Raw genomic sequence first — 21055 nt, forward strand, 5'->3', positions numbered from 1 at the left:
TTGGTCCCCAAGTGTGAGGCAGAACGGTCTGCAACACAGTAGCTCCAAAGCATGGTCAGAGAACTTGGGCCTCAACAGTTTTTGAGATAAAATCATGCTATGTAGTCTAGAATAAGCTAGAATACACTGTGTAGCCTAAGTAGCCTCTCATGTGCATTCCTCCTTCCTCAGAGCACCGGTCATGAGTGCAGGGATGGAAGCCTACACAGCAACACTCATCTTTGTGCTTCCTAGGTGCGTGCTCACTCACAGAGTGATGGAGTCAATACCAGGTGATTTCTCACACTATACTCCAGCTCTGCCAATTTAACCCTGTCACCAGGCCTCTTACCTCAGATGGCCCTACCTTGTGGGTAGTAGATGAAATTACAGTCTCTTGCTCCCTGGGAAAGCAGGTATTTCTGCCAAGCCACTCACTGGTCAGTGGTGCTTGGGTAGCAGGGAGCAGGGAGGCTGTGCTTGTCATTCTAGTTTAATCCATTCCTCCTAGAGTGTGAAGCAGTCTGAAGTGTATGATAACGGAACAGCAGCAGAGCAGAGGAGGCTTAAGACTGTAGCCTCTTGGGCCCTACCTGGATCCTTTGTCAGGGAGATGTGTAAGAAGTGAACTCTTACCTCCACAGGCTACTTTGGTGTGGGTGAGAAGTGGGTGTACTCCACCACAGGAAATAGAAATCTTCCTCTCTGCTTTGTAGTTTTTAAGGTTTGGGGTATCCAAGCTGCTGGGAGCTCTGAGGGGAAAGATGGTATATTACTTGTCTTGTTACTGTGACAAAATTCCTAACAAGGAGCTAACAAAGGGAGAAAAGGGCTGTGTCTGCATTAGGGCGACTGGATATGTTGAGATAACATAACTAAACCCACCTGGGAGGAAAGAGTTTATTTGGCTCACACTTCCTCATCGCCATTTGTCACCAAAGGAATTCAGGACAGGAACTCACACAGGGCTGAAACCTGGAGGCAGGAGCTGGTGCAGAGGCCATGGTGAGGACCTGGCCACACTGTGTTCACAGTGCAGAAACCTAAAGGGATGCACATTGATATTCGATTCACTTTCACCATTGTACCCGTTCTGCTACCCCATCCTGTATTATCCTGACACCCCCATTCAGGACATCTCTTTTTTCTCCACTGAAGTCTCTATAAATGTCTTCCCAGGTGTGCCCAGGGGTGTGCATCTCAGATGGTTCCGAATCAAGTCAATTGGAAAGTGAATATTAAATATCACAGTTGGTGACCTGCTTCTCTCTTGGAAACACCTTAAGCAGTGAGGAGTCACAGAGCAGGGTTTCTAGAAGAGCACACTTGGGGAATGGTACCCTTATTGATCCAGCATGCTTTCAGATTTTAGACACACAACCAACAAAACAGTAGCTTCTGTCTTGCAGGCGTGTTACCTGGCCCTCATTATCAAAGTGTGGTATGTTTTTCTATGTTGAACTGTTTTATTTAAATGCTACTATATTCTCTAATGCTGCATTGGCAAAGAAAAGTAATTGTAAATTGTTTACTATATTTAATATATGCAATGTGAGTGACTTTTGTCATGGAAGACCTTATAAGCTACTGAAAGATAAAATCTTTTTCATGTTAGAAATAGATAAAAGTTCTTGCACTATCTAGACTTTAAGTTTATCTTCTGAATAGTTTCTTATCGAGTTTCCATTTGCTGACCTAATGAGAAGCTCACAGAGTTCTTCCTACTGTACTCTTACCCACCATCACCTCCTACTGGCTTTCTGAGCAGTCATGGTGGGTGAGGAGAAAAATAGGGCACATTTGAGAGAAAATAGGTGAGTGCACAAAAGACAAGCACATTTTTTTCTGCTGTCAAAATTAGCAATGAAAATGAAGACTGAGAACATCTGCTTTAATTGTGCCTGTAGTACAGGCTGTTCTATTGTTTCAAGATTTCTGTCAGAAAAAGAGAGAAGAGGTACATGCTAGTCTATCACTAGCTTCCCCTGGAGCTAAGTCTAATTTGCTTTTATTTATATGAAAAAGCTATGGTTGATATTAAATAGTGTTTTATGTGCAAACAGCCAGTGAAGTGTTTAGAATTTCTTTCTCAGAACCAGAAACTGTGACATGGAAAAGCACAGACAAATGCAGTAAACAGAAATGATTACCAAAATGTTCTAGCCCAATGCTTAATTAGATATGGGAACCTTTTCTACTCAGTGCAAATGCAAACAGACACTAAGAGAGCTTCTGACAAGAGCAAAGATGATGGCATAGAACACAGGCAGATGAAGTCTTGAGAGATTTACCAAGTGTCTCAGGTTGTTAGATGATACAAAAAATTAACCCACAAAACAAGGGATTTTTATATCTGCCATGTATCAGTGAAGAGATTGGTATGGAGATTAGACTTTCCTGTTATTCTACTAAAAAATATTAATAAGAGGAAAGAAAGCAGTGCTTTTAAAAGTTGGATTGACCTAAAGGTGCTTCTTGTCAGCTTTTGTTATACGTAGCATTCACTGGTGACCTGCTGTCATGGGAGACCCCAGAATTATAGGCAAATAAAAAATAAATAAACTGAAGCTTTTTCAAAACAAATGTTTAAGAATAGAGGTCTAGAAAGACTGGTCAGTGGTAAGAGCACTGCTGGTTTTGTAGGGGACTTGAGTTTGGTTCTAGCACTCATGTCATGACCCATAGCCACCTGTACTCCAGTTCCTGGGATCTGACTTCTCTGACCTCTTGGGGCACCAGACATGCATGGTACACATGCAGGCAAAACACTCATACACATAAATTAAATAATTCAATCTTTAAGAAGTAAAAAATACATAAAATGTATTTTGTAGATTAATAAATACATGTTGTCAGTTAATAAATACAATGAATATATTCTGTACAACAATTTTAAGTTACGATATTCAAATTTATTTTGAATTTGTCATAGAATTAATATGATAATTAGATCAATATTTATAACATTGCATTTTGTTTCAATCTTTGCTTTCTTCATGACTTGTGAATCATATTGAATTAAAGTCATGGAAGTAGGTTGTTGTTCTCAAAACCAAAGGGAAACCTTTTAATGTTTTGTTATAAAATATGGTATCCATTTAAGACTTTTAGTGTTATTGAGCTCTCTTCTGTCTTTATCTCACTAGGTTTGTGTGATATTAATGATATTAATCTTTTAAAGTTTTAATTATTATGATTATTTTTTGTGTGTAATGTATATGTATGTGATGTCTCTGTGTGATATGTGTATACAATGCTTGTGTGGTATATCTGTGGTGTATATGTATGTGTGTTTGAGAGAAAGATGTGTATATATGATATCTGTGTGTGATGTGCATGTATATGATGTGGGTGTGAATGTGGGTGTGTGTTTTGTATGTGTGAAGTAAGTGTGTGTGTGATGTGTATGTGATGTGTATGTTTGATGTGTGTATATCTGTGTTGTGTGTGATATACATTTAATATATGTGTGAAATGTGTGCTTGATGTGTGTGGGGGGTGGCATACATGCATCCCATGATGTACATGTGCATATTCAGAAGACAGCTTTTGGCAGATGCTTCTCTTTTCTCCCCATGTTGAGGCAAGTCTCCCCCATTTCTGCTGCTCTGTGTACTTCAGGCTAGTTGGCCCATGAACATCTGGGAAGTCTTTTGTCACCACCTAAGACTTCACTGAAGAAGTGTCAGCATTACAGATGCAAGCTCCAGATCTGGCTTTCTGTGCCTTCTGGAGATTGAACTCAAGTCATTAGGCCTGTTTGGCCAGTACTTTTGCCACTGAGCTGTCTTCTCAGCCTGTCAGGGACAACTTTACTTCATTTTCTGTGTATGCAGAGAGTGGGTATGAGCCTGTAGGAAATTCTGTGTGTGTGTGTGTGGTGTGTGTGGTGTGTGTGTGGTGAGTGTGGTGTGTGTGTGGTGTGTGTGGTGTGTGTGTGTGTGGTGTGTGTGTGTGTGTGGTGTGTGTGTGTGTGGTGTGTGTGGTGTGTGTGTGTGGTATGTGTGTGTGGTGTGTGTGTGTGTGGTGTGTGTGTGTGGTGTGTGTGTGGTGTGTGTGTGGTGTGTGTGTGGTGTGTGTGTGGTGTATGTGTGGTGTGTGTGTGTGTGTGTGTGTGTGTGGTGTGTGTGGTGTGTGTGTGTGGTGTGTGGGTGGTGTGTGTGTGTGTACATGCTCATGTATGTGTATATGTTCATCTTTATTTATGTTCACAGGGAGACAAAAACACAACCTCAGCCATCATTCTTTCTCGGGCTTCTACTTTTTTTTTTCTTGCTCAGATTTCATTTCTATTTTTTATTGAAAAAAATTTATACAATATATTTTGTTCACAGTTTCCCCTCCCCAAGCACTTCCCTGTCTTCCCACTCACCCAACTGCATGTCTCTCTCTCTCTCTCTCTCTCTCTCTCTCTCTCTCTCTCTCTCTCTCTCTATAGAAAACAAACTATCTTGTTTTGTGAGAGAGACTGTAGCTGCCTGCAACTTAGGATCCCCTGATTCATCTAGGGTATCTGACCGTGAGCGCCAGAGATTCACCAGTCTCTCCCACCCCAAAATCTGGGATTGCAAGCATGTATCAATGAGCCAGGCTTGTTATGAAGTTCTGGGATCACACTTCAGCCCTCATGCTTGATACACGCTTTACATGTGAATGTATTTTCTCAGTGCCTAGCTATTCTTCTATAAAACACCATTGGTTGTTATTTATCATCAGTCTCATTTCTTTTGGGTTATCTGGATAGCCCTGGAGTCTGTAAATACATACACATATAAACAACTCTTGGTGCTTTCATCTTTCCAATTTAACAATTAGACTTAGTTAACATAGGTGCTACAATATGGAAATGAACTATTCAGGCATCCGGTTACCTGGCAGACATACTCACGATTTGATCTCACTGTGATGTTTCCCTGTAATGACATTTTTCCTCACCCTTCTATGTCCCTACCTCCCAAGATAGAATGAGATAAGGGAGGGATGTGGTCAGTATAGTAGTTTGTATTGTTGTCCTTGAACTGAGTAACACATCATGTATTTTCAGAGACTATTATGTAAACATTCCATGCTAAAAATTGCAATGACCATGAGTGAGCATCCTGTATTAAACAAGTTGATCTTCTCTAAAAACACAGACTAAATAAATGTTTACCACAAACTACCTCGAAAAGTGAGGCTTGTCATGGAGTTAGCCTCTCTGGCAAAGTGTCATTTTTTAATTTTCACAGGGAAGCTAGGACTCTAAAATTTTAAACCTTTCTTCTTTTTTTAATTTTTGTTTTTGAGATAGTTCTCTCTATATAGTCCTGGAACTCACTCTGTAGACCAAGCCGCACTCAAACCTACAGAGATCCACCTGCCTCTGCCTTCTCTAGGAGCTAGAGAAATGGCTCAGCCAGTAAATGTTCCTGCTGCCAAGCCTGGTGAGCTGAGGTCTTATCCCTTGGACCCAAATTATGGAAGAAGAAAGGAAGTCCCACAGATTGTTCCCTCACTTGCACATGTATTCCATCGGCACTCACAGATGCAAATACTTAAAACAAGTAAAATGTAACAAAAAAGAGTTACATATCAGTTTCTGGGTCTGTATTACAAGGAAGCACTGGAGCGATGCCATGGTGCACGGTATGCCATTTGGATGGTATTTGAAAGCCCTCTGGAAAGTCTGTGGAGAGAAGGAAAGTTTCTCTCAGCATCAATCGAACTGCAATTGGCTATGACCCTAAGGGCAAGTACTGCCAGCCAAGAGTTGAGAACCACCATACACTGGGACCTAAATAGTCCATCAACATATTAACCATGTCTTGTTTCCTTGGCATGTTGTTGCTTCTAGAAAAAAATACTTTCAGATTATAAACATAAAAAAGTATTTTTAGATTATAAAGATATGACATACATAGAAAATTACATACATAAGCACAATTTTAATTTCATCGGAGGGTGAAACGAATTAGCCATTGTCACAAATAGCACTGATCAAATATTGTGATGAAGTGGCACTCACTGATTAAATTATCTGAAATGGCCATCCTGGCATGTAAATCACAGGCAAATCACAAGCAAATCACATGTCTACTGCTTCCTTTGGTTTCACCTGAAGTTACTAACTTTCAGCTTGGATTCAGTAATGAATTCAAGTTGAGCCTTGAGTCCCTACTCAGAAAACAACATTGCTGTGATAAGGAAGTGAGAACCCTTGCTCTGCAGTAAGCCAGGGAGGCAAGCCTGGTCCCCGCCCCTTACCTTACCTGCAGTTGTTCAACATCAAGGCATTTTCCATAGTGATTCTTCCTTCATGAACCAAATGGTGTCATAAAACTGCCCCCTGGTGCTTTATGCCTGTTAAATTGGACAGTAAAAAGCCAAAAATAAATCAATGCAATGCTTCTCACTAAAACAGTATTCAATATATGTTGATATAGAAAACAATAATCCTGGGAGGGTCATGAAAGTCAGAAGGTATGTCAGGTATGTCAGAAACAGAAATGCCATAGACACAGGCATGCAAGCAGAGACGCCTTTTGCACGCCTGACTTTTAAATCTCCCCACTGATTGTCAGAGTTCTCTTTGCAGTTGTGACTTTCTTGGATTCTTCTCTTCCTTAACGTGTAATCACTGCCTGTGCCTTTTCAGTCCTTCATTTCTCTATGCTTGGTGTATAAGAGAGTCAGTGTGGCTAGACTGTATCACTCCATCACTCATGACCAGCCTATCCTCATGCTAACCACATGGAGTTGTCATAGTGTGAGAAAGATAACAAAGACCCAATGATCTCTTTCTGGGAATTAAAGGCATAGAAACAAACACAGAGCTAAGGACTGGTTGTCTTCAAATTCTGCTTTAATAGTTACTAGGTAGATCCACCAACTTCCAAATTGGGCAAGGATATTTTAATTAGAGCAGAGAGAGAGAGAGAGAGAGAGAGAGAGAGAGAGAGAGAGAGAGAGAGAGAGAGAGAGAGAAAGTACCTCTTGGTTGTTTTATTTAATCTCAAAGCACCTACACAAGTGGCCAGTTATTTATTTAATTTTTTTTCATTTTCACATTTAAGAATAATAGTCTGAAAACATGTTTACTAGGGATGCATTTTTATCAGAAATAGTTGTGCAGAATATGCACAGTGTCCTATGAGACCCATAAATTTGTTTAAGCAAGCAGTTATCAAGTATACTGGTAAGCCACCAAGAGCCAGTTACCCAGAGGGTGAGACAAGTCCTGCAGACACAGGGGTCCAGTGTTTTTTTCACTTTCCTCAATAACAGGGTGACTAGGCACCATCTTGATGGCAAGTGCCTGGGACAGCTATTCCAAGGGGACGGTAATCTCATTTTGAGATTAAAAGAAACATGGCTGTAGACCAAGAGCCTCCGAGGTTAAATGTAGAGAAGTAGCGAGCAGTTGGAGGTGTGAGAAGATGGTCGAGGCCTTTAGGGTCTGATATCTGATACATGCACTTCACATTTCAAGAGATTCTTTGTGTGTCTTTCCTGTTCCATCAAAGACTGTCAGGGGTTTATGTCCCCTACCTCCTTTTCCAGTGCCCTAATTTGTTGCTTCTGAATAACATTTCTTCTCACCAGGGTTCACAGAATAGAATAGTGTCTCACTTCTTTATTTCCCTTGCTTGGAAAACATATTCCCTTATGAGAGGGTATGAAGAATTTGACTCCAAGTGAAGGTAAAAAGCTTTCTCGAAATATAAAGCATCTTCATGATGTTCAAGTTCCCTCCCCTGAGTATCATTACGAGTCACGTGTTGACTTGTCCCCATTGCCTCCTCCTTCCACTCTGATCTGGGGAAGATTAAACTTCCTATGATATAACTTACGTAAAATGGATACAGTGGAGATTTCTCCATATTTCAAGGGATGGTATTCATTCAAGTCATGTATACAAATGCAGTCACCAGCAGGGCTACAGCTTCTCAACCCTCTAGGATTCTGTGAGGGGTGTAGAAGTTCTGGCCCACAATTTTCGGATGAATTGCATTGTTGAGTAGACTAGCATCTATGGGCCAGAATCTATGGATTCTCATGTTGCTCGTCCCATCTCCTGGAAACCTAGTTTGGGGGTTATCCTTTGGCTAAGAGGAAAGCAAGAAAAAGAAAACAGTGGGTTGCAGGAAGATCTGCAACAAAAGATACAAACAGAAAACTCCCACAATCTTTCTAATGGAAATCTTTCTTCTCAGCCCTTGTGTTTATTTTTATTTCAGTCACAAAGAACCAATAAAAAGTATTTTTAAAAGTATAATAATAATAATAAATACAAACTTTTGTATATGTTACAATTACATCTCTAATGGTAAAACAACACTTTAAATACAGGGATTTTAAAAAACAATAAATCAGAGGTCAAAATTAATTGGTTCTTTATTTATTGTATTGGTGTAGTGTGTTTTAAGTATGAGAGTAGCCAACAGATCTGAAGTGCTTTCCCAAATAGTGTCTCATGTGACCTCACCACAGCCATAAAAAGTAGTTAGTGGATTTATAGGAATCCTTATTTATTGGTGTAGAAGATGCTCTAGAATGACTAGATGACAAAGGTCTCGAAGGAGTGTGTGGTGCAGGGCTGAAATCCAATCATTGATGTTTTCTGCTCTATGCTCATGTCTTCCTCATAGCCCTGAGTCTTCACTCAAGGGATTAACAAAATCCAACATTTTTATTCCTTGATAATTTTATACATGTAACATAATGTATTTTGATCATATGTAGCCCTTCATTACACTTTCCAATACCCTCCTCTCCCATTGAACACCAATTTCTTCCCAACAAATTCACTCACACTTTCATTGTGCCTTACTGAATTACACGCTGTTGCTAGCACCACCATGGGTCTGGGCAATGGGAGTTATTACATATGGTAAACAAAGCTGTCAATTTGCCACAGACTGTAGAATTGCCTTGGAAAAGAATCTCACTAACACAGTATGCAGATCATATTGGCCTGTGGGCTTCTCTGTAGGTGGCTGCGACTTAAAGTGGGAGACCGACCCTGTCAGTGGGTGGCACCATCATGGGCTAGAGCCTGAACTGTAAGAGTGGTGTGTGTTTCTCTCTGTTCTTGATTGTAGGTGCCATGTGAGTACTTCCTGCCTTCACTTCCATCAGTGGGAGACAATAACCTATAATTTTAAGCCCAATAAGCTCCGAAGTGGCTTCTTGTCACAGCAATGGAAGTGAAACTAACACTCTGACTGCTTTAGTGCTAAATGCTTCCTTCTCTCATTGCATCACAGTGCAGTCCAAGGCAGAGTTTTCAAAAACATGACCTTTTTGTCAATTAATTTTAACCTCTAATTTATTGTTTTTAAAATCCGTGTTTAAAGTGTTATATTTTACCATTAGAGACATAATTGTAGCATATATAAAAGTTCATATTATTATTACTATTTTAAGACTTTATTTTTTTTTTACCATTTGATCTCAAGGTTTTTTCACTACAATGACAGGCATGTGTGCAGTACCTGACTGAGAATCAAGTGACAGAGAGGCTCAAAAGCAAGGCTCAAAATCAGTCTGTCTCAGGCAGCTGCTCCTTTCCTGTGGATTCTCCATGTGGACGCAGCTAGGGTAGCACTTTCAGTGGTCCTATGGTTGGAGAGCAAGACAGCACAATGGTCTTCATTGTCACAGCATCAAGACCTGCCTGCCTGCTGCAAGCCTCTGCTTTTATTAACGACAAGGGACAGACACACTATCCAATCACACTTTAGCATTGCAGCACTACATAGAACTTGCTTCATGCTTATCTACTACACATAGCTGGCATGAGCTGGCTGCTCCTCGCTGTAAAATCCAACACTGCCCTATTCTTACTTCTTATTTACAGGCTCGCTACATTCCGTCCCCTGAATCCAAATGGCACTCAGGGTTATGTGCAGGGACTCACAGGGGAATGCATGCCAGGGGTACCAGAGTCATGTGTTGCATTTTCTGTAATACTCACTTTGGCAAAGCTTGGATAGTGTTCTAATCTTGGTTAGCCTCTCCAGTCCTGGTGGAAGGTTACACCTTTTGCACTTGTGAAATCATGACTGCAGGGGTTTCCACGTAATATAAGCATTAGGTTGGAACAGGCTTTGCTCTAAAAATAGTTTTACTAATTGACTAGTACAATATGCTTCTCCTGTTTTGGACCATGGGGTGGCATGGGAGATTCAGCTCCATACCAGTCTCCACGGAGCAAGGCTTTTGCAGGTTTGCCATCACGTATGATCAGAGAGAGCTTTGCAGAGACTATATTGATAATGGCTGCCTTTGTTTAAATAGGCTGCAAACATGGAGGTTATGTAATGAATTGCCTGTCTAACTGGTTCCTTATATAGTGGGAATATGGTAACAGGCAAGTGGGAACAAACTTGATTTGCTAACATACAAAGTAAGTCTTCCTCTGGTGGGCCCAGAGGTGCTCCATGGTTAACGGGGACATAAAATAAGTACGATTTCTGGGAGTTCCGAATGTGACCACATGCAATCTGCTAAACAAATCTTTCAATGACACTATCGTTTTATGGATTAAGAACAATTAAGAAAAAGAAACTGGCTGAGGGAGAGTTTCCCAGGTTGCATGGACATCCTGAGTGCATTCCCCAGTTCTTCCTATCAGGAGTTTTTGGTTTTCTTATTGCAAACAAGTCTTGTGTAACTCAGACAGTGTTTCCCTGTCCTTGGGTCACCACATCTGTGGCTTCAAGCATCGAATTCTTATTCCTGATTCCGAAGCAAGGAGCAGAGAAGCTTGAAGGTAATACTCACAATCTGTCCATGGCATGTCTCAGGTGGCAGCTCCTCCCTCTGGATCTTTCATCTTTATGCAGCCAAGGAGGCTCGTTCAGTGGTCCAAAAGCAAGACAGTACAACAGTCTTCACTCTTGCAGCATTAATATCTCTGCTTGCTGCCAGTCTCTGCTTTTATTAGCTACAAGGGGCAGTCATACTCTAGCCGGTCAAACTCTAGCATTACATCACTACAAAGTACTTCGTTCTTATCTGCTACACACAGCTGACATGAGATAAGTGATATATATATCAGTGATATATATATCACTTATATATATATCACTATATATATATATATCACTTATATATATATCACTTATATATATATCACTTATATATATATATCTCCCTTCTATGAGGGCACATCCTCATAGAAGCAGGAGGAGGGGGGATGGGATAGGTGGTTCCTGGGCATGGGAGGTATTTAGTAAGGGGATAACATCTGAAATGTAAAGAAAATATTTTATATATATATATATATATATATATATATATATGTGTGTGTGTGTGTATACATAATATATATGTATATATATTATATACATATATATTATGTATATACACATATTATGTGCATATATATAAAGAAAATATTATATATATACATATATGTGTGTATACATATTATATATATGTATATATTATATACATATATATTATGTATATACACATATTATATGCATATATGTATATATTATATACATATATATTATGTATATACACATATTATATGCATATATGTATATATTATATACATATATATTATATATACACATATTATATGCACATATATATAATATTTTCTTTACATTTCAGATGTTATCCCCTTACTAAATACCACCCATGCCCAGGAACCACCTATCCCATCCCCGCTCCTCCTGCTTCTATGAGGATGTGCCCTCACCTGCCCCACTACTCCCACCTCCCCACCCTTGAATTCCCCGACACTCGGTGTCTAGCCTCCATGAGACCAAGGATCTCCTCTCCCATCTATGTCCAACAAGGCCATCTTCCCCTACATATACAGCTGGAGCCATGGTTTTATTCCTATGTTCTCCCAGGCTGGTGGTTTAGACCCTGGGGAGCTCTGGTTGGTTGGTATTGTTGCTCTCCTCATGGGGCCGCAGACTCTTTCAGCCCCTTAAGTCTTCTCTCTAACTCCTCCATTGGGAACCCCTTGATCAGTTCAATGGTTAGCTGTGAGCATCTGCCTCTGAATATGTCAGACTGGCAGACCTCTAAGGAGACAGCTATAGCTGTCAGGCTCCTGTCAGCATGCATTTCCTGACATCTATATCAGCCTCTACCTTTGGTGACTGCACATGGGATAGATACCCAGGTGGAATGGTCTCCAGATGGCCCCTCCTTCAGTTTCTACCCCACACTTTGTCTCCATAATTGCTCCCTTGAGTATTTTTTTACTCCTTCTAAGAAGGACTGAAGCACGCACACTTAGTCTTCCTTCTTGATGAGCTTCTTGTGGTCTATGAGTTAAATCTTGGGTATTTCAATCTTCTGGGCTAATATCTAATTATCAGTTAGTGAATACCATGTGTGTTCTTTTGTGATTGGGTCACTTCACTCAGGAGGATATTTTCTAGTTCCATCCATTTACCAAAGAATTTCTCGAATTCATTCATTGTTTTTAATAGCTGAGTAATATTCCATTGTGTAAATGTACCACATTTTGTATCCATTCCTCTGTTGAAGGACATCTGGGTTCTTTCCAGCTTCTGGCTATTATAAATAAGGGTGCTATGAACATAGTGGAGCACATGTCTTTGTTATATGTTGGTGCATCTTCTGGGTATATGCCCAAAAGTGGTATAGCTGGGTCCTCAGGTAATACTACATCCAATTTTCTGAGGAACTGCCAGACTGATTTCCAGAGTGGTTGTACCATCTTGCAATCCCACCAACAATGGAGGAATGTTCCTCTTTCTCCACATCCTCACCAGCATCTACTATCACCTGAGTTTTTTTTATCTTAGCCATTCTGACTTGTGTAAGGTGGAATCTCAGGGTTGTTTTGATTTGCATTTCCCTATTGACTAAGGATGTTGAACATTTCTTTGGGTGCTTCTCAGCCATTCAAGTTTCCTCAGTTGAGAATTCTTTGTTTAGCTCTGTACCCCATTTTTAAATAGGGTTATTTGGTTGTCTGGAGTCTAATATCTTGAGTTCTTTATATATATTGGATACTAGCTCTATCGAATGTAGGATAGATAAAGATCTTTTCCCAATCTGTGGGTTGCTGTTTTGTCCTATTGATAGTGTCCTTTGCCTTACAGAAGCTTTGCAATTTAAGAAATCCCATTGTCAATTCTTGAGCTTAGAGAATAAGCCATTGGTTTTCTGTTCAGGAACTTTTCCCCTGTGCCTAGGTATTCGAGGGTCTTCCCCACCTTCTCTTCTATTAGTTTCAGTGTATCTGGTTTTATGTGAAGGTCCTTTTTCCACTTGGACTTGAGCTTTGTACGGGAGATAAGAATGGATTAATTTGCATTCTTCTACATGCTGACCTCCAGTAGAACCAGCACTATGTGTTGAAAATGCTGTCCTTTATTCACTGGATGGTTTTAGCGCCTTTGTCAAAGATCAAGTGATCATAGGTGTGTGGGTTCATTTCTGGATCTTCAATTCTATTCCATTGATCTTCCTGCCTGACTCTGTACAAATACCATGCTGTTTTTATAACTATTGCTCTGTAGTACAATTTGAGGTCAGGGATGGTAATTCCATCAGAAGTTCTTTTATTGTTCAGAATAGTTCTCATTATTCTTGTATTAGACTTGTTTTTTTTGTTATTACAAATGAATTTGCAAATTGCTCTTTCTATCTCTATGAAGAATTGATTTGGAATTTTGATGGGGATTGCACTAAATCTGTAGATTGCTTTTGGCAAGATGGCCATTTTTATTATTAATCCTGCCAATCTATGAGCATGGGAGATCTTTCCATTTTATGAGATCTTCTTTGATTTCTTTCTTCAGAGACTTGAAGTTCTTGTCATACAGATCTTTCACTTGCTTGGTTAGATTCAAGGTATTTTATATTATTTGTGACTATTGTGAAGGGTGTCATTTCCCTAATTTCTTTCTCAGCCTGTTTATCCTTTGAGTAGAGGAAGGCTACTGATTTGTTTGAGTTGATTTTATATCCAGACAATTTGCTGAAGTTGTTCATCAGACTTAGGAGTTCTCTGGTGGAAGTTTTAGGGTCACTTAAGTATACTATCATATCATCTGCAAATCGTGAAATTTTGACTTTTTTCTTCCCTATTTGTATCATTTTGACTTCCTTTTGTTGTCTAATTGCTCTAGCTAGGACTTCCAGTACTATATTGAATAGGTAGGGTGAGAGTGGGCAGCCTTGTCTAGTCCCTGATCTAGTGGGATTGCTTCAAGTTTCTCTCCATTTGGTTTGATGTTGGCTACTGGTTTTCTGTATATTGCTTTTACTATGTTTAGGTATGGGCCTTGAATTCCTGATCTTTCCAAGACTTTTAACTTGAAGGGATGTTGCATTTTGTCAAATCCTTTCTCAACATCTAGTTGGATGATCATGGTTTTTTTTCTTTGATTTTGTTTACATAGTGGATTACATTGAAGGATTGTTGAATATTGAAACATCCCTGCATTCCTGGGATAAAGCCTACTTGATCATGATGGATGATTGTTTTGATGTGTTCTTGGATTTGGTTTGTGAGAATTTTATTGAGTATTTTTGCATCAATATTCATAAGAGAGACTGGTCTGTAGTTCTCTTTCTTTGTTGGGTCTTTGTGAGGTTTAGGTATGAGTGTGATTGTAGCTTCATAGAATGAATTGGGTATTGTTCCTTCTGTTTCTGTTCTGTTGAATAGTTTGAAAAGAATTGGCATTTAGTTTTCCTTGAAGGTCAGATAGAATGCTGTACTAAAAACCATGTAGTCCTGGGCATTTTTTGGTGGGGAGACTGTTAATGCTATTTCTTTACGGGTTATGGGACTATTTAGATGGTTTATTTGCTCTGGATTTAACCCTGGTACCTGGTATCTGTCTAGAAAATTGTCAATTTCATCCAGATTTTCCAGTTTTGTTGAGTATAGGCCTTTGTAGTAGGATCTGATGATTTTTTAAATTTCCTCAGTATCTGTTGTTATGTCTCCCTTTTCAGTTCTGATTTTATTATTATTCTATTGTTTTTGTCATTATTAAAGACCAGCCTTAGTTCATAGTGATCTGATAGGATGCAAGAGAGTATTTCAATCTTTTTGTATCTATTTTGAGACCTGTTTTGTGACCAATTATATGGTCTATTTTGGAGAAGGTACCATGGGGTGCTGAGGAAAAGGTATATTCTTTTGTTTTAGGATGAAATGTTCTATAGATATCTGTTAAATCTATGTGGTTCATAAATTCTGTTAATTTCATTGTGTCTCTGTTTAGTTTCTGTTTCCATAATCTGTCCATAGCTGAGAGTGGGGTGTTGAAATCTCCCACTATTATTGTGTGAGGTACAATGTTTGCTTTGAGCTTTAGTAAAGTTTCTTTTATGTATGTGGGTGCCCTTGCATTTGGAGCATAGATGTTCAGAATTGAGAGTTCATCTTGGTACATTTTTCCTTTGATGAGTATGAAATATCCTTCCTTATGTTTTTTGGTTACTTTTGGTTGAAAGTTGATTTTCTTTGATATTAGAAGGGCTACTCCAGCTTGTTTTTTGGGACCATTTGTTTGGAAAATTGTTTTCTATTCTTTTACTCTGACGTAGTGTCTGTCTTTGTCACTGAGGTGCATTTCCTGTATGCAGGAAAATGCTGGGTCCTGTTTATGTATCTAGTCTGATAGTCTACGTCTTTTTATTGGAGAATTGAGTCCATTGATATTAAGAGATATTTAGGAAAAATGATTGTTGTTTCCTGTTATTTGTGTCATTACAGGTGGAATTATGTTTGTGTAGCTATCTTCTTTTGGGGTTGTTGGAAGATTACTTCCTTGCTTTTTCTAGGTTGTAGTTTCCCTCCTTGTGTTGGAGTTTTCCATCAATTATCCTTTGAAGTGCTGGATTTGTGGAAAGATATTGTGTAAATTTGGTTTTGTCATGGAATATCTTGGTTTCTCCATCAGTAGTGATTGAGAGTTTTGCTGGGTATAGTAGTCTGGGCTGGCATTTGTGTTCTCCTAGGGTCTATATGATATCAGTCCAGGATCTTCTGGCTTTTATAGTCTCTGGTGAGAAGTCTGGTGTAATTCTTGTAGGTCTGCCTTTTTATATGTTACTTTATATATTACTTGACCTGTTTCCCTTACTGCTTTTAGTATTTTTTCTTTGTTTTGTGCATTTGATGTTTTGATTATTATGGGATGGGAGGAATTTCTTTTCTGGTCTAGTCTATTTGGAGTTCTGTAGGTTTCTTTTGTGTTCATGAACATCTCTTTCTTTAGGTTAGGAAAGTTTTCCTCTATAATTTTGTTGAAGATATTCACTGGCCCTTTAAGTTGGGAATCTTCACTCTCATCTATACCTATTATCCTTAGGTTTGGTCTTTTCATTGTGTCCTGGATTTCCTGGATATTTTGGGTTAGGAGCTTTCTGCATTTTTTCATTTTCTTTGACAGTTGTGTCAATGTTTTCCATGGTATCTTCTGCACATGAGATTCTCTCTTCTGTCTCTTGTATTCTGTTGGTGATGCTTGCATCAGTGACTCCTGATCGCTTTCCTAAGTTTTCTATCTCCAGGGTAGTCTCCCTTTTAGATTTCTTTATTCTTTCTACTTCCATTTTTAGATCCTGGATGGCTTTGTTTAATTCCTTCACCTGTTTGGTTATGTTTTCTTGCAATTCTTTAAGGGATTTTTGTGTTTCCTCTTTAAGGGCTTCTACCAGTTTACCTGTGTTTTCCTGTACTTCTTTAAGGGAGTTATTTATGTCCTTCTTAAAGTCCTCTATCATCATCATGAGAAGTGATTTTAATTCTGAATCCTGCTTTTCCAGTGTGATGTGGTGTCCAGGGCTTGCCCTAGTGGGAGAACTGGTTTCTTATGATGCCAAGTAACTTCTGTTTCTATTAATTATGTTCTTGTCCTTGCCTTTTGCCATGTGGTTAACTCTAGGGCTACTTGCACTCACTGTCTCTGACTGAAGCCTGTCTTTTCAGTCATCTTGCTTGTGTCAGAACTCCTCAGGGTTTAGATGTCTTTGTGATCCCGTGATCCTGAGCTACTTGGTGGAAGAACTTCTGGGACTCAGGCAAACTCTGGAATCCTGAAATCCTGCTGCTCTGCGTGCAGTGGTTCCTCTAGCATGTCTCAGGTTATGGTGTCTTCACAGCAGCAGAGCAGCGAGGTGTCTGCACTAGCCAAAAGGACCGAGCAAGGGGTGGAAAGGAAGTGGTAATCTGGAGGGGCTGGGTTTGGGTGGCTGATTGGTCCTGAGTTCTCCAGGCTTCCAGTTGTAGTTCTGGTGCATAGGGTAGTTGGAGAGGGTTCTTACCCCTTGCTCCTGAGTGCAGTGGCTCTTCTAGGATGTCTCAGGCTATGGTGTCTTCAGGGGAGCAGATCAGCTAGGTGTCAGCCACAGCCAAAAGGCTATTTTAAGAGTTTAAAAAAAACTTTTTGTTAGTTTTCTGTGAATCACATTATGCACCCCAATCCCATTGATCTCTTTCTTCTTTTGTACCCACCCTCTATGCTTTTAACCTCCCTGCAAAAAGAGAAAAAAATCTCATTATAGAAGCCATAGTATGTCACAGCTTATAGTATGTCAGACCTTATATCATTTTGTTCACACCACCTGCAGGCTCTCCCACTCTCACGCCCAGCTCAGCAGAAGCTACCACAACCAGGGCCAGCTCTACTCTGTTCCCCAGGTGAGGTGCAGGTCCCACTTTCCAAGTGTAGCAGCTGGTGAGAGACATGGACAGTTCTCCCTCTCTCGTGACCCTGGAGCAGCTCTCCTGCCTGCCGTAGGTGGTGAGGTACACAAGAGGGGCAGCAAAGCCAGGTCTCCTGTGCTCATACCCTCAGAGATGACTTACTTGAATCCGCAGATTCAGGACCAACCCCACTGCCAGGCAGAGTGCAGGGCTTGCTCTCCTGCTCTCATGACCCTGGTGGAGCCAGCTCTCTTGCTTGTCTCAGGTGGCAAGGGCAAAAAGGAGGGGAGGGAATCTCACCAGTGCCACTGCACAGCAAACAAGAGCTCTTCCTTGCTCATGCCCTCAGGGATGGCTTACCTGCAACCCCAGATATGGGCCAGCTCTACTATGATGCACAATAGAGGTGCAGGGCCTACTCTCCCGAGCGCTGACCCTGCCAGCTCTTCCACGCTGAAGCCCTTCATAATAACTACAGGGCCAGCTTTCCTGCCTGCTGTAGGTAACAAGAAGTAAGGGAGGGTGTCTCACCCATGTGACAAGCAGACTGGTTGCAGTTGCAGGGCCAGATCTCCCACACTGTTGCTCTCAGTGCAGGCTTGCCCATGCCCTCACCACCAGGATCACCAATATTGTACTATCCATGTTAGGTACAGGACCTGTTCTTCTGAGTGTTACAGCTGACGAAGGGAAGGGCCAGCTCTTCTGTTCTCTTGGTCCTGTGTCCAGGCTTCCCTCCTGCTTTAGGTGGTGAGCAGGGAAGAGAGAGGAGAGTTCTTCTTTCTTGCCCACACTGCCAGACAGCAGAACCATCTTTCCCACACTCATATTCTCTGGTCCACAAACTTGCAACTTCTGCCACGTATTGGAGCTGATCTCCTGAGTACTGGAGCTGGTGAGGGCAAGGTCAGCTCCCTCGCTGTCATGCTACCACAGCCAGCTCTTCCACGATGCCCAGGCAAGGGTTAGGGCTAGTTCTGCATAACCCTCAGACATTAAAATGTCCCGGGGCAGCAGTCCAGACCAGTGACATCTGCTTGGCCTTTGGTGGTAACAGATTTTCCCTGCTGCAGTGCCACAAGCCCAAATGTGGCCCCCAGTGGCAACCCAGGCCAGGACCCACCATGGTTGCCAGGTAACATCACCAACTTCTCACATCAGGCTGTTCCTCAATGCCCTTGAGTCGTTAGTTCTGCCTCTCTTCATTGTGCCCACATCTTCCTGTTTCTCTTTCTCTTCCATGTCTCCACGCTTACTTGCTTTTCTTAGTGACTCCTGGGATCTGTGAATGTTTGGGGTCATCTCAGGAGTGGAAACCTCTGGAGTGCTATGCCCCACTCATGCATTACGGCACCAGGCAGGGGTCATCTTGGGCATGGTGTGCCCCTCATCCCCAGGATTGCACAGAACCAAAATAGTGGTCATCTCAGGCTTCTCTGTCCAGGCCCTCTAATGTTGACTAAGGCTCACTTTTTTTCAGGGAGTGTTGGGCTACTAACTGCTCAGATCTTCAGAGGTCAGAACACTGAGTGTAGACACAGTCTTGCTCTTCTCTGCTGCCTACTCACGGACTTGTGACATGGCAACCACACCTGCAATCCCTCTCTGCTACCTACTCACGGACTTGTGACATGGCAGCCACACCTGCAATCTCTCAAGGCGCAGTATTTTAAGATACTTTTAAAGTTCAGAAAGTATAAAGAACAACATGTTTCTCTCCTTTCTGCTCAGTTGGAATGACCACAAACCTAACATGTTTTTTAATCTCTTTGTAATATCTTATATAAGTATATGTGTATCTTTAAATATTAATATTATACATTTTTATTTAAGTTAAGTAAAATCATATGATCAGTTTATCTGGAATTTATTTTTCATACAGTTATTTCTTTAATACTAGTTGATAATGTGCATGTTTGTATGAGAGAGTTTGTGTGTGTGTGTGTGTGTATGTGTATATGTGTGTATGTGTGTGTGTTTGTGTGTGTGTTTCCCTTCTAGTGGAAGCACTAGAATAAGAAGATTGGAATTGAGGAATTATTACCATCAAGGCAAGATTTGGAATCTGGAGCCTGTGTTGGTGTTTCTATGCCAGTTGTCAACAACAATGCAAAAGTTCAGAAAAGATCAGTTTCTATGCTGCCTCATGTCCACTTCTTCCTGAGGTAGCCAGACCTGTTACACACAGAGCTGGACTGGAGGAAGGAGAGCTTAACCCAGTGTGGATTGGTGTAGTGCAGGATCTCAGTTGGCAATGATCACATCTGGAAACAGCTCCAGAGAACTGGTTCCTTTATTAGGGAGAGGAAGAGATATTTATTCTCTGGGTTGATGGCCAGGGTTTCTGGGATAAGGTTTATATGACCGTACACCATTGGCCAGGGCAGTGATATTAGAAGATAAATCATGTACATCCTCAGGAGCTGTAGGGTTGAGGGGTATCTTATACTGTCAAACAAGGGGTGACGCTTGACAACTGTCAGGGTGATACATTTTTTTTCTAGGGTTGATGTTGGGAGAGCTGACTTTATGATCCCAGGTTTGGAGTAAGGAGGTAGCCAACTCTTGCTGTCCTTATGTTTGATCATGTTTAAGATATCGGCACTGATGCTCCTCCTACCCTTCCTCTGTAACCCTGGCCATTATGTCCATATACTTCTTTGCCACACTTAGTGGTGGCAATTATGGAGTTAAGAACAGAAATGCTAAGGGAAAAAGAATATCTATGTTACACATAAAGTTTTAAGACTTAAATTTGGAAACTACCACATTTATTTTTCCTATTTTGAAATGTGGCCCTGAGATCTCACAATGACCTAGGTTTTATATGTGTGAGTCTTATGTAGGTGAAGAACCTGTGAGATATAATTTCCAGGTCACCGACTGCTGTGATCTGATTGTCCACAGTATCTTCCTCTTAACCATGTGCATAGATAGCCACAATATCACCAAAGATAGTGAAACATGCTTGCAATGAGAACATTTTGAAAGATGCATTGATGAGATTTTAATTAAGAGCATTCTTCAAGCGAGTGTATTGAGTCAGTACTTTCCTCTAGTTGGATTGTCTCAATCCAACTTCACAGCTTGGAAAAGTGAAACCTGATCTTTTAAGTATCGGAAAACACTGTAGGATATGATAGTGCATATGTGTCATATCTCAAAGCCAGGACACTACCAAACCATGTTACTTAGAAATTCACAGAAGCTCAGAACAGCACTTGGAAAATATACTTTTAGTCAGATTTTCTGGGCTCAAACACAAACTTAACTTTTTTATGCAGCCTGAAAGAGGTTATTTATTCTTCTTATCTTTATATACAATTACTTATAAAGATTAAATCAGGCAATATTTTAGAAACATTGGAAAGTGCATGGCATGTAATATCCAGTAAATTATTACTACTGTGAACAATGTTTTCAATATTC

General features: G+C 40.5%; 1 protein-coding gene and 1 non-coding gene across 7 annotated transcripts in view; one reads left to right on the forward strand and one right to left on the reverse strand.

Annotated features, from left to right (window-relative positions):
* Mctp1 (multiple C2 and transmembrane domain containing 1) overlaps positions 1-21055 on the forward strand; it is a 550355-nt gene that overhangs the window by 187195 nt on the left and 342105 nt on the right. The gene's annotated exons all lie outside the window — the stretch shown is intronic.
* Positions 19109-19238, reverse strand: LOC143440524 (small nucleolar RNA SNORA17). Its single transcript, XR_013108172.1, has one exon. It is a non-coding gene; the product is annotated as a small nucleolar RNA SNORA17 (small nucleolar RNA).

Source organism: Arvicanthis niloticus, chromosome 29, assembly GCF_011762505.2.
Source record: "Arvicanthis niloticus isolate mArvNil1 chromosome 29, mArvNil1.pat.X, whole genome shotgun sequence".
In the NCBI taxonomy this organism is placed as follows: domain Eukaryota; kingdom Metazoa; phylum Chordata; class Mammalia; order Rodentia; family Muridae; genus Arvicanthis; species Arvicanthis niloticus.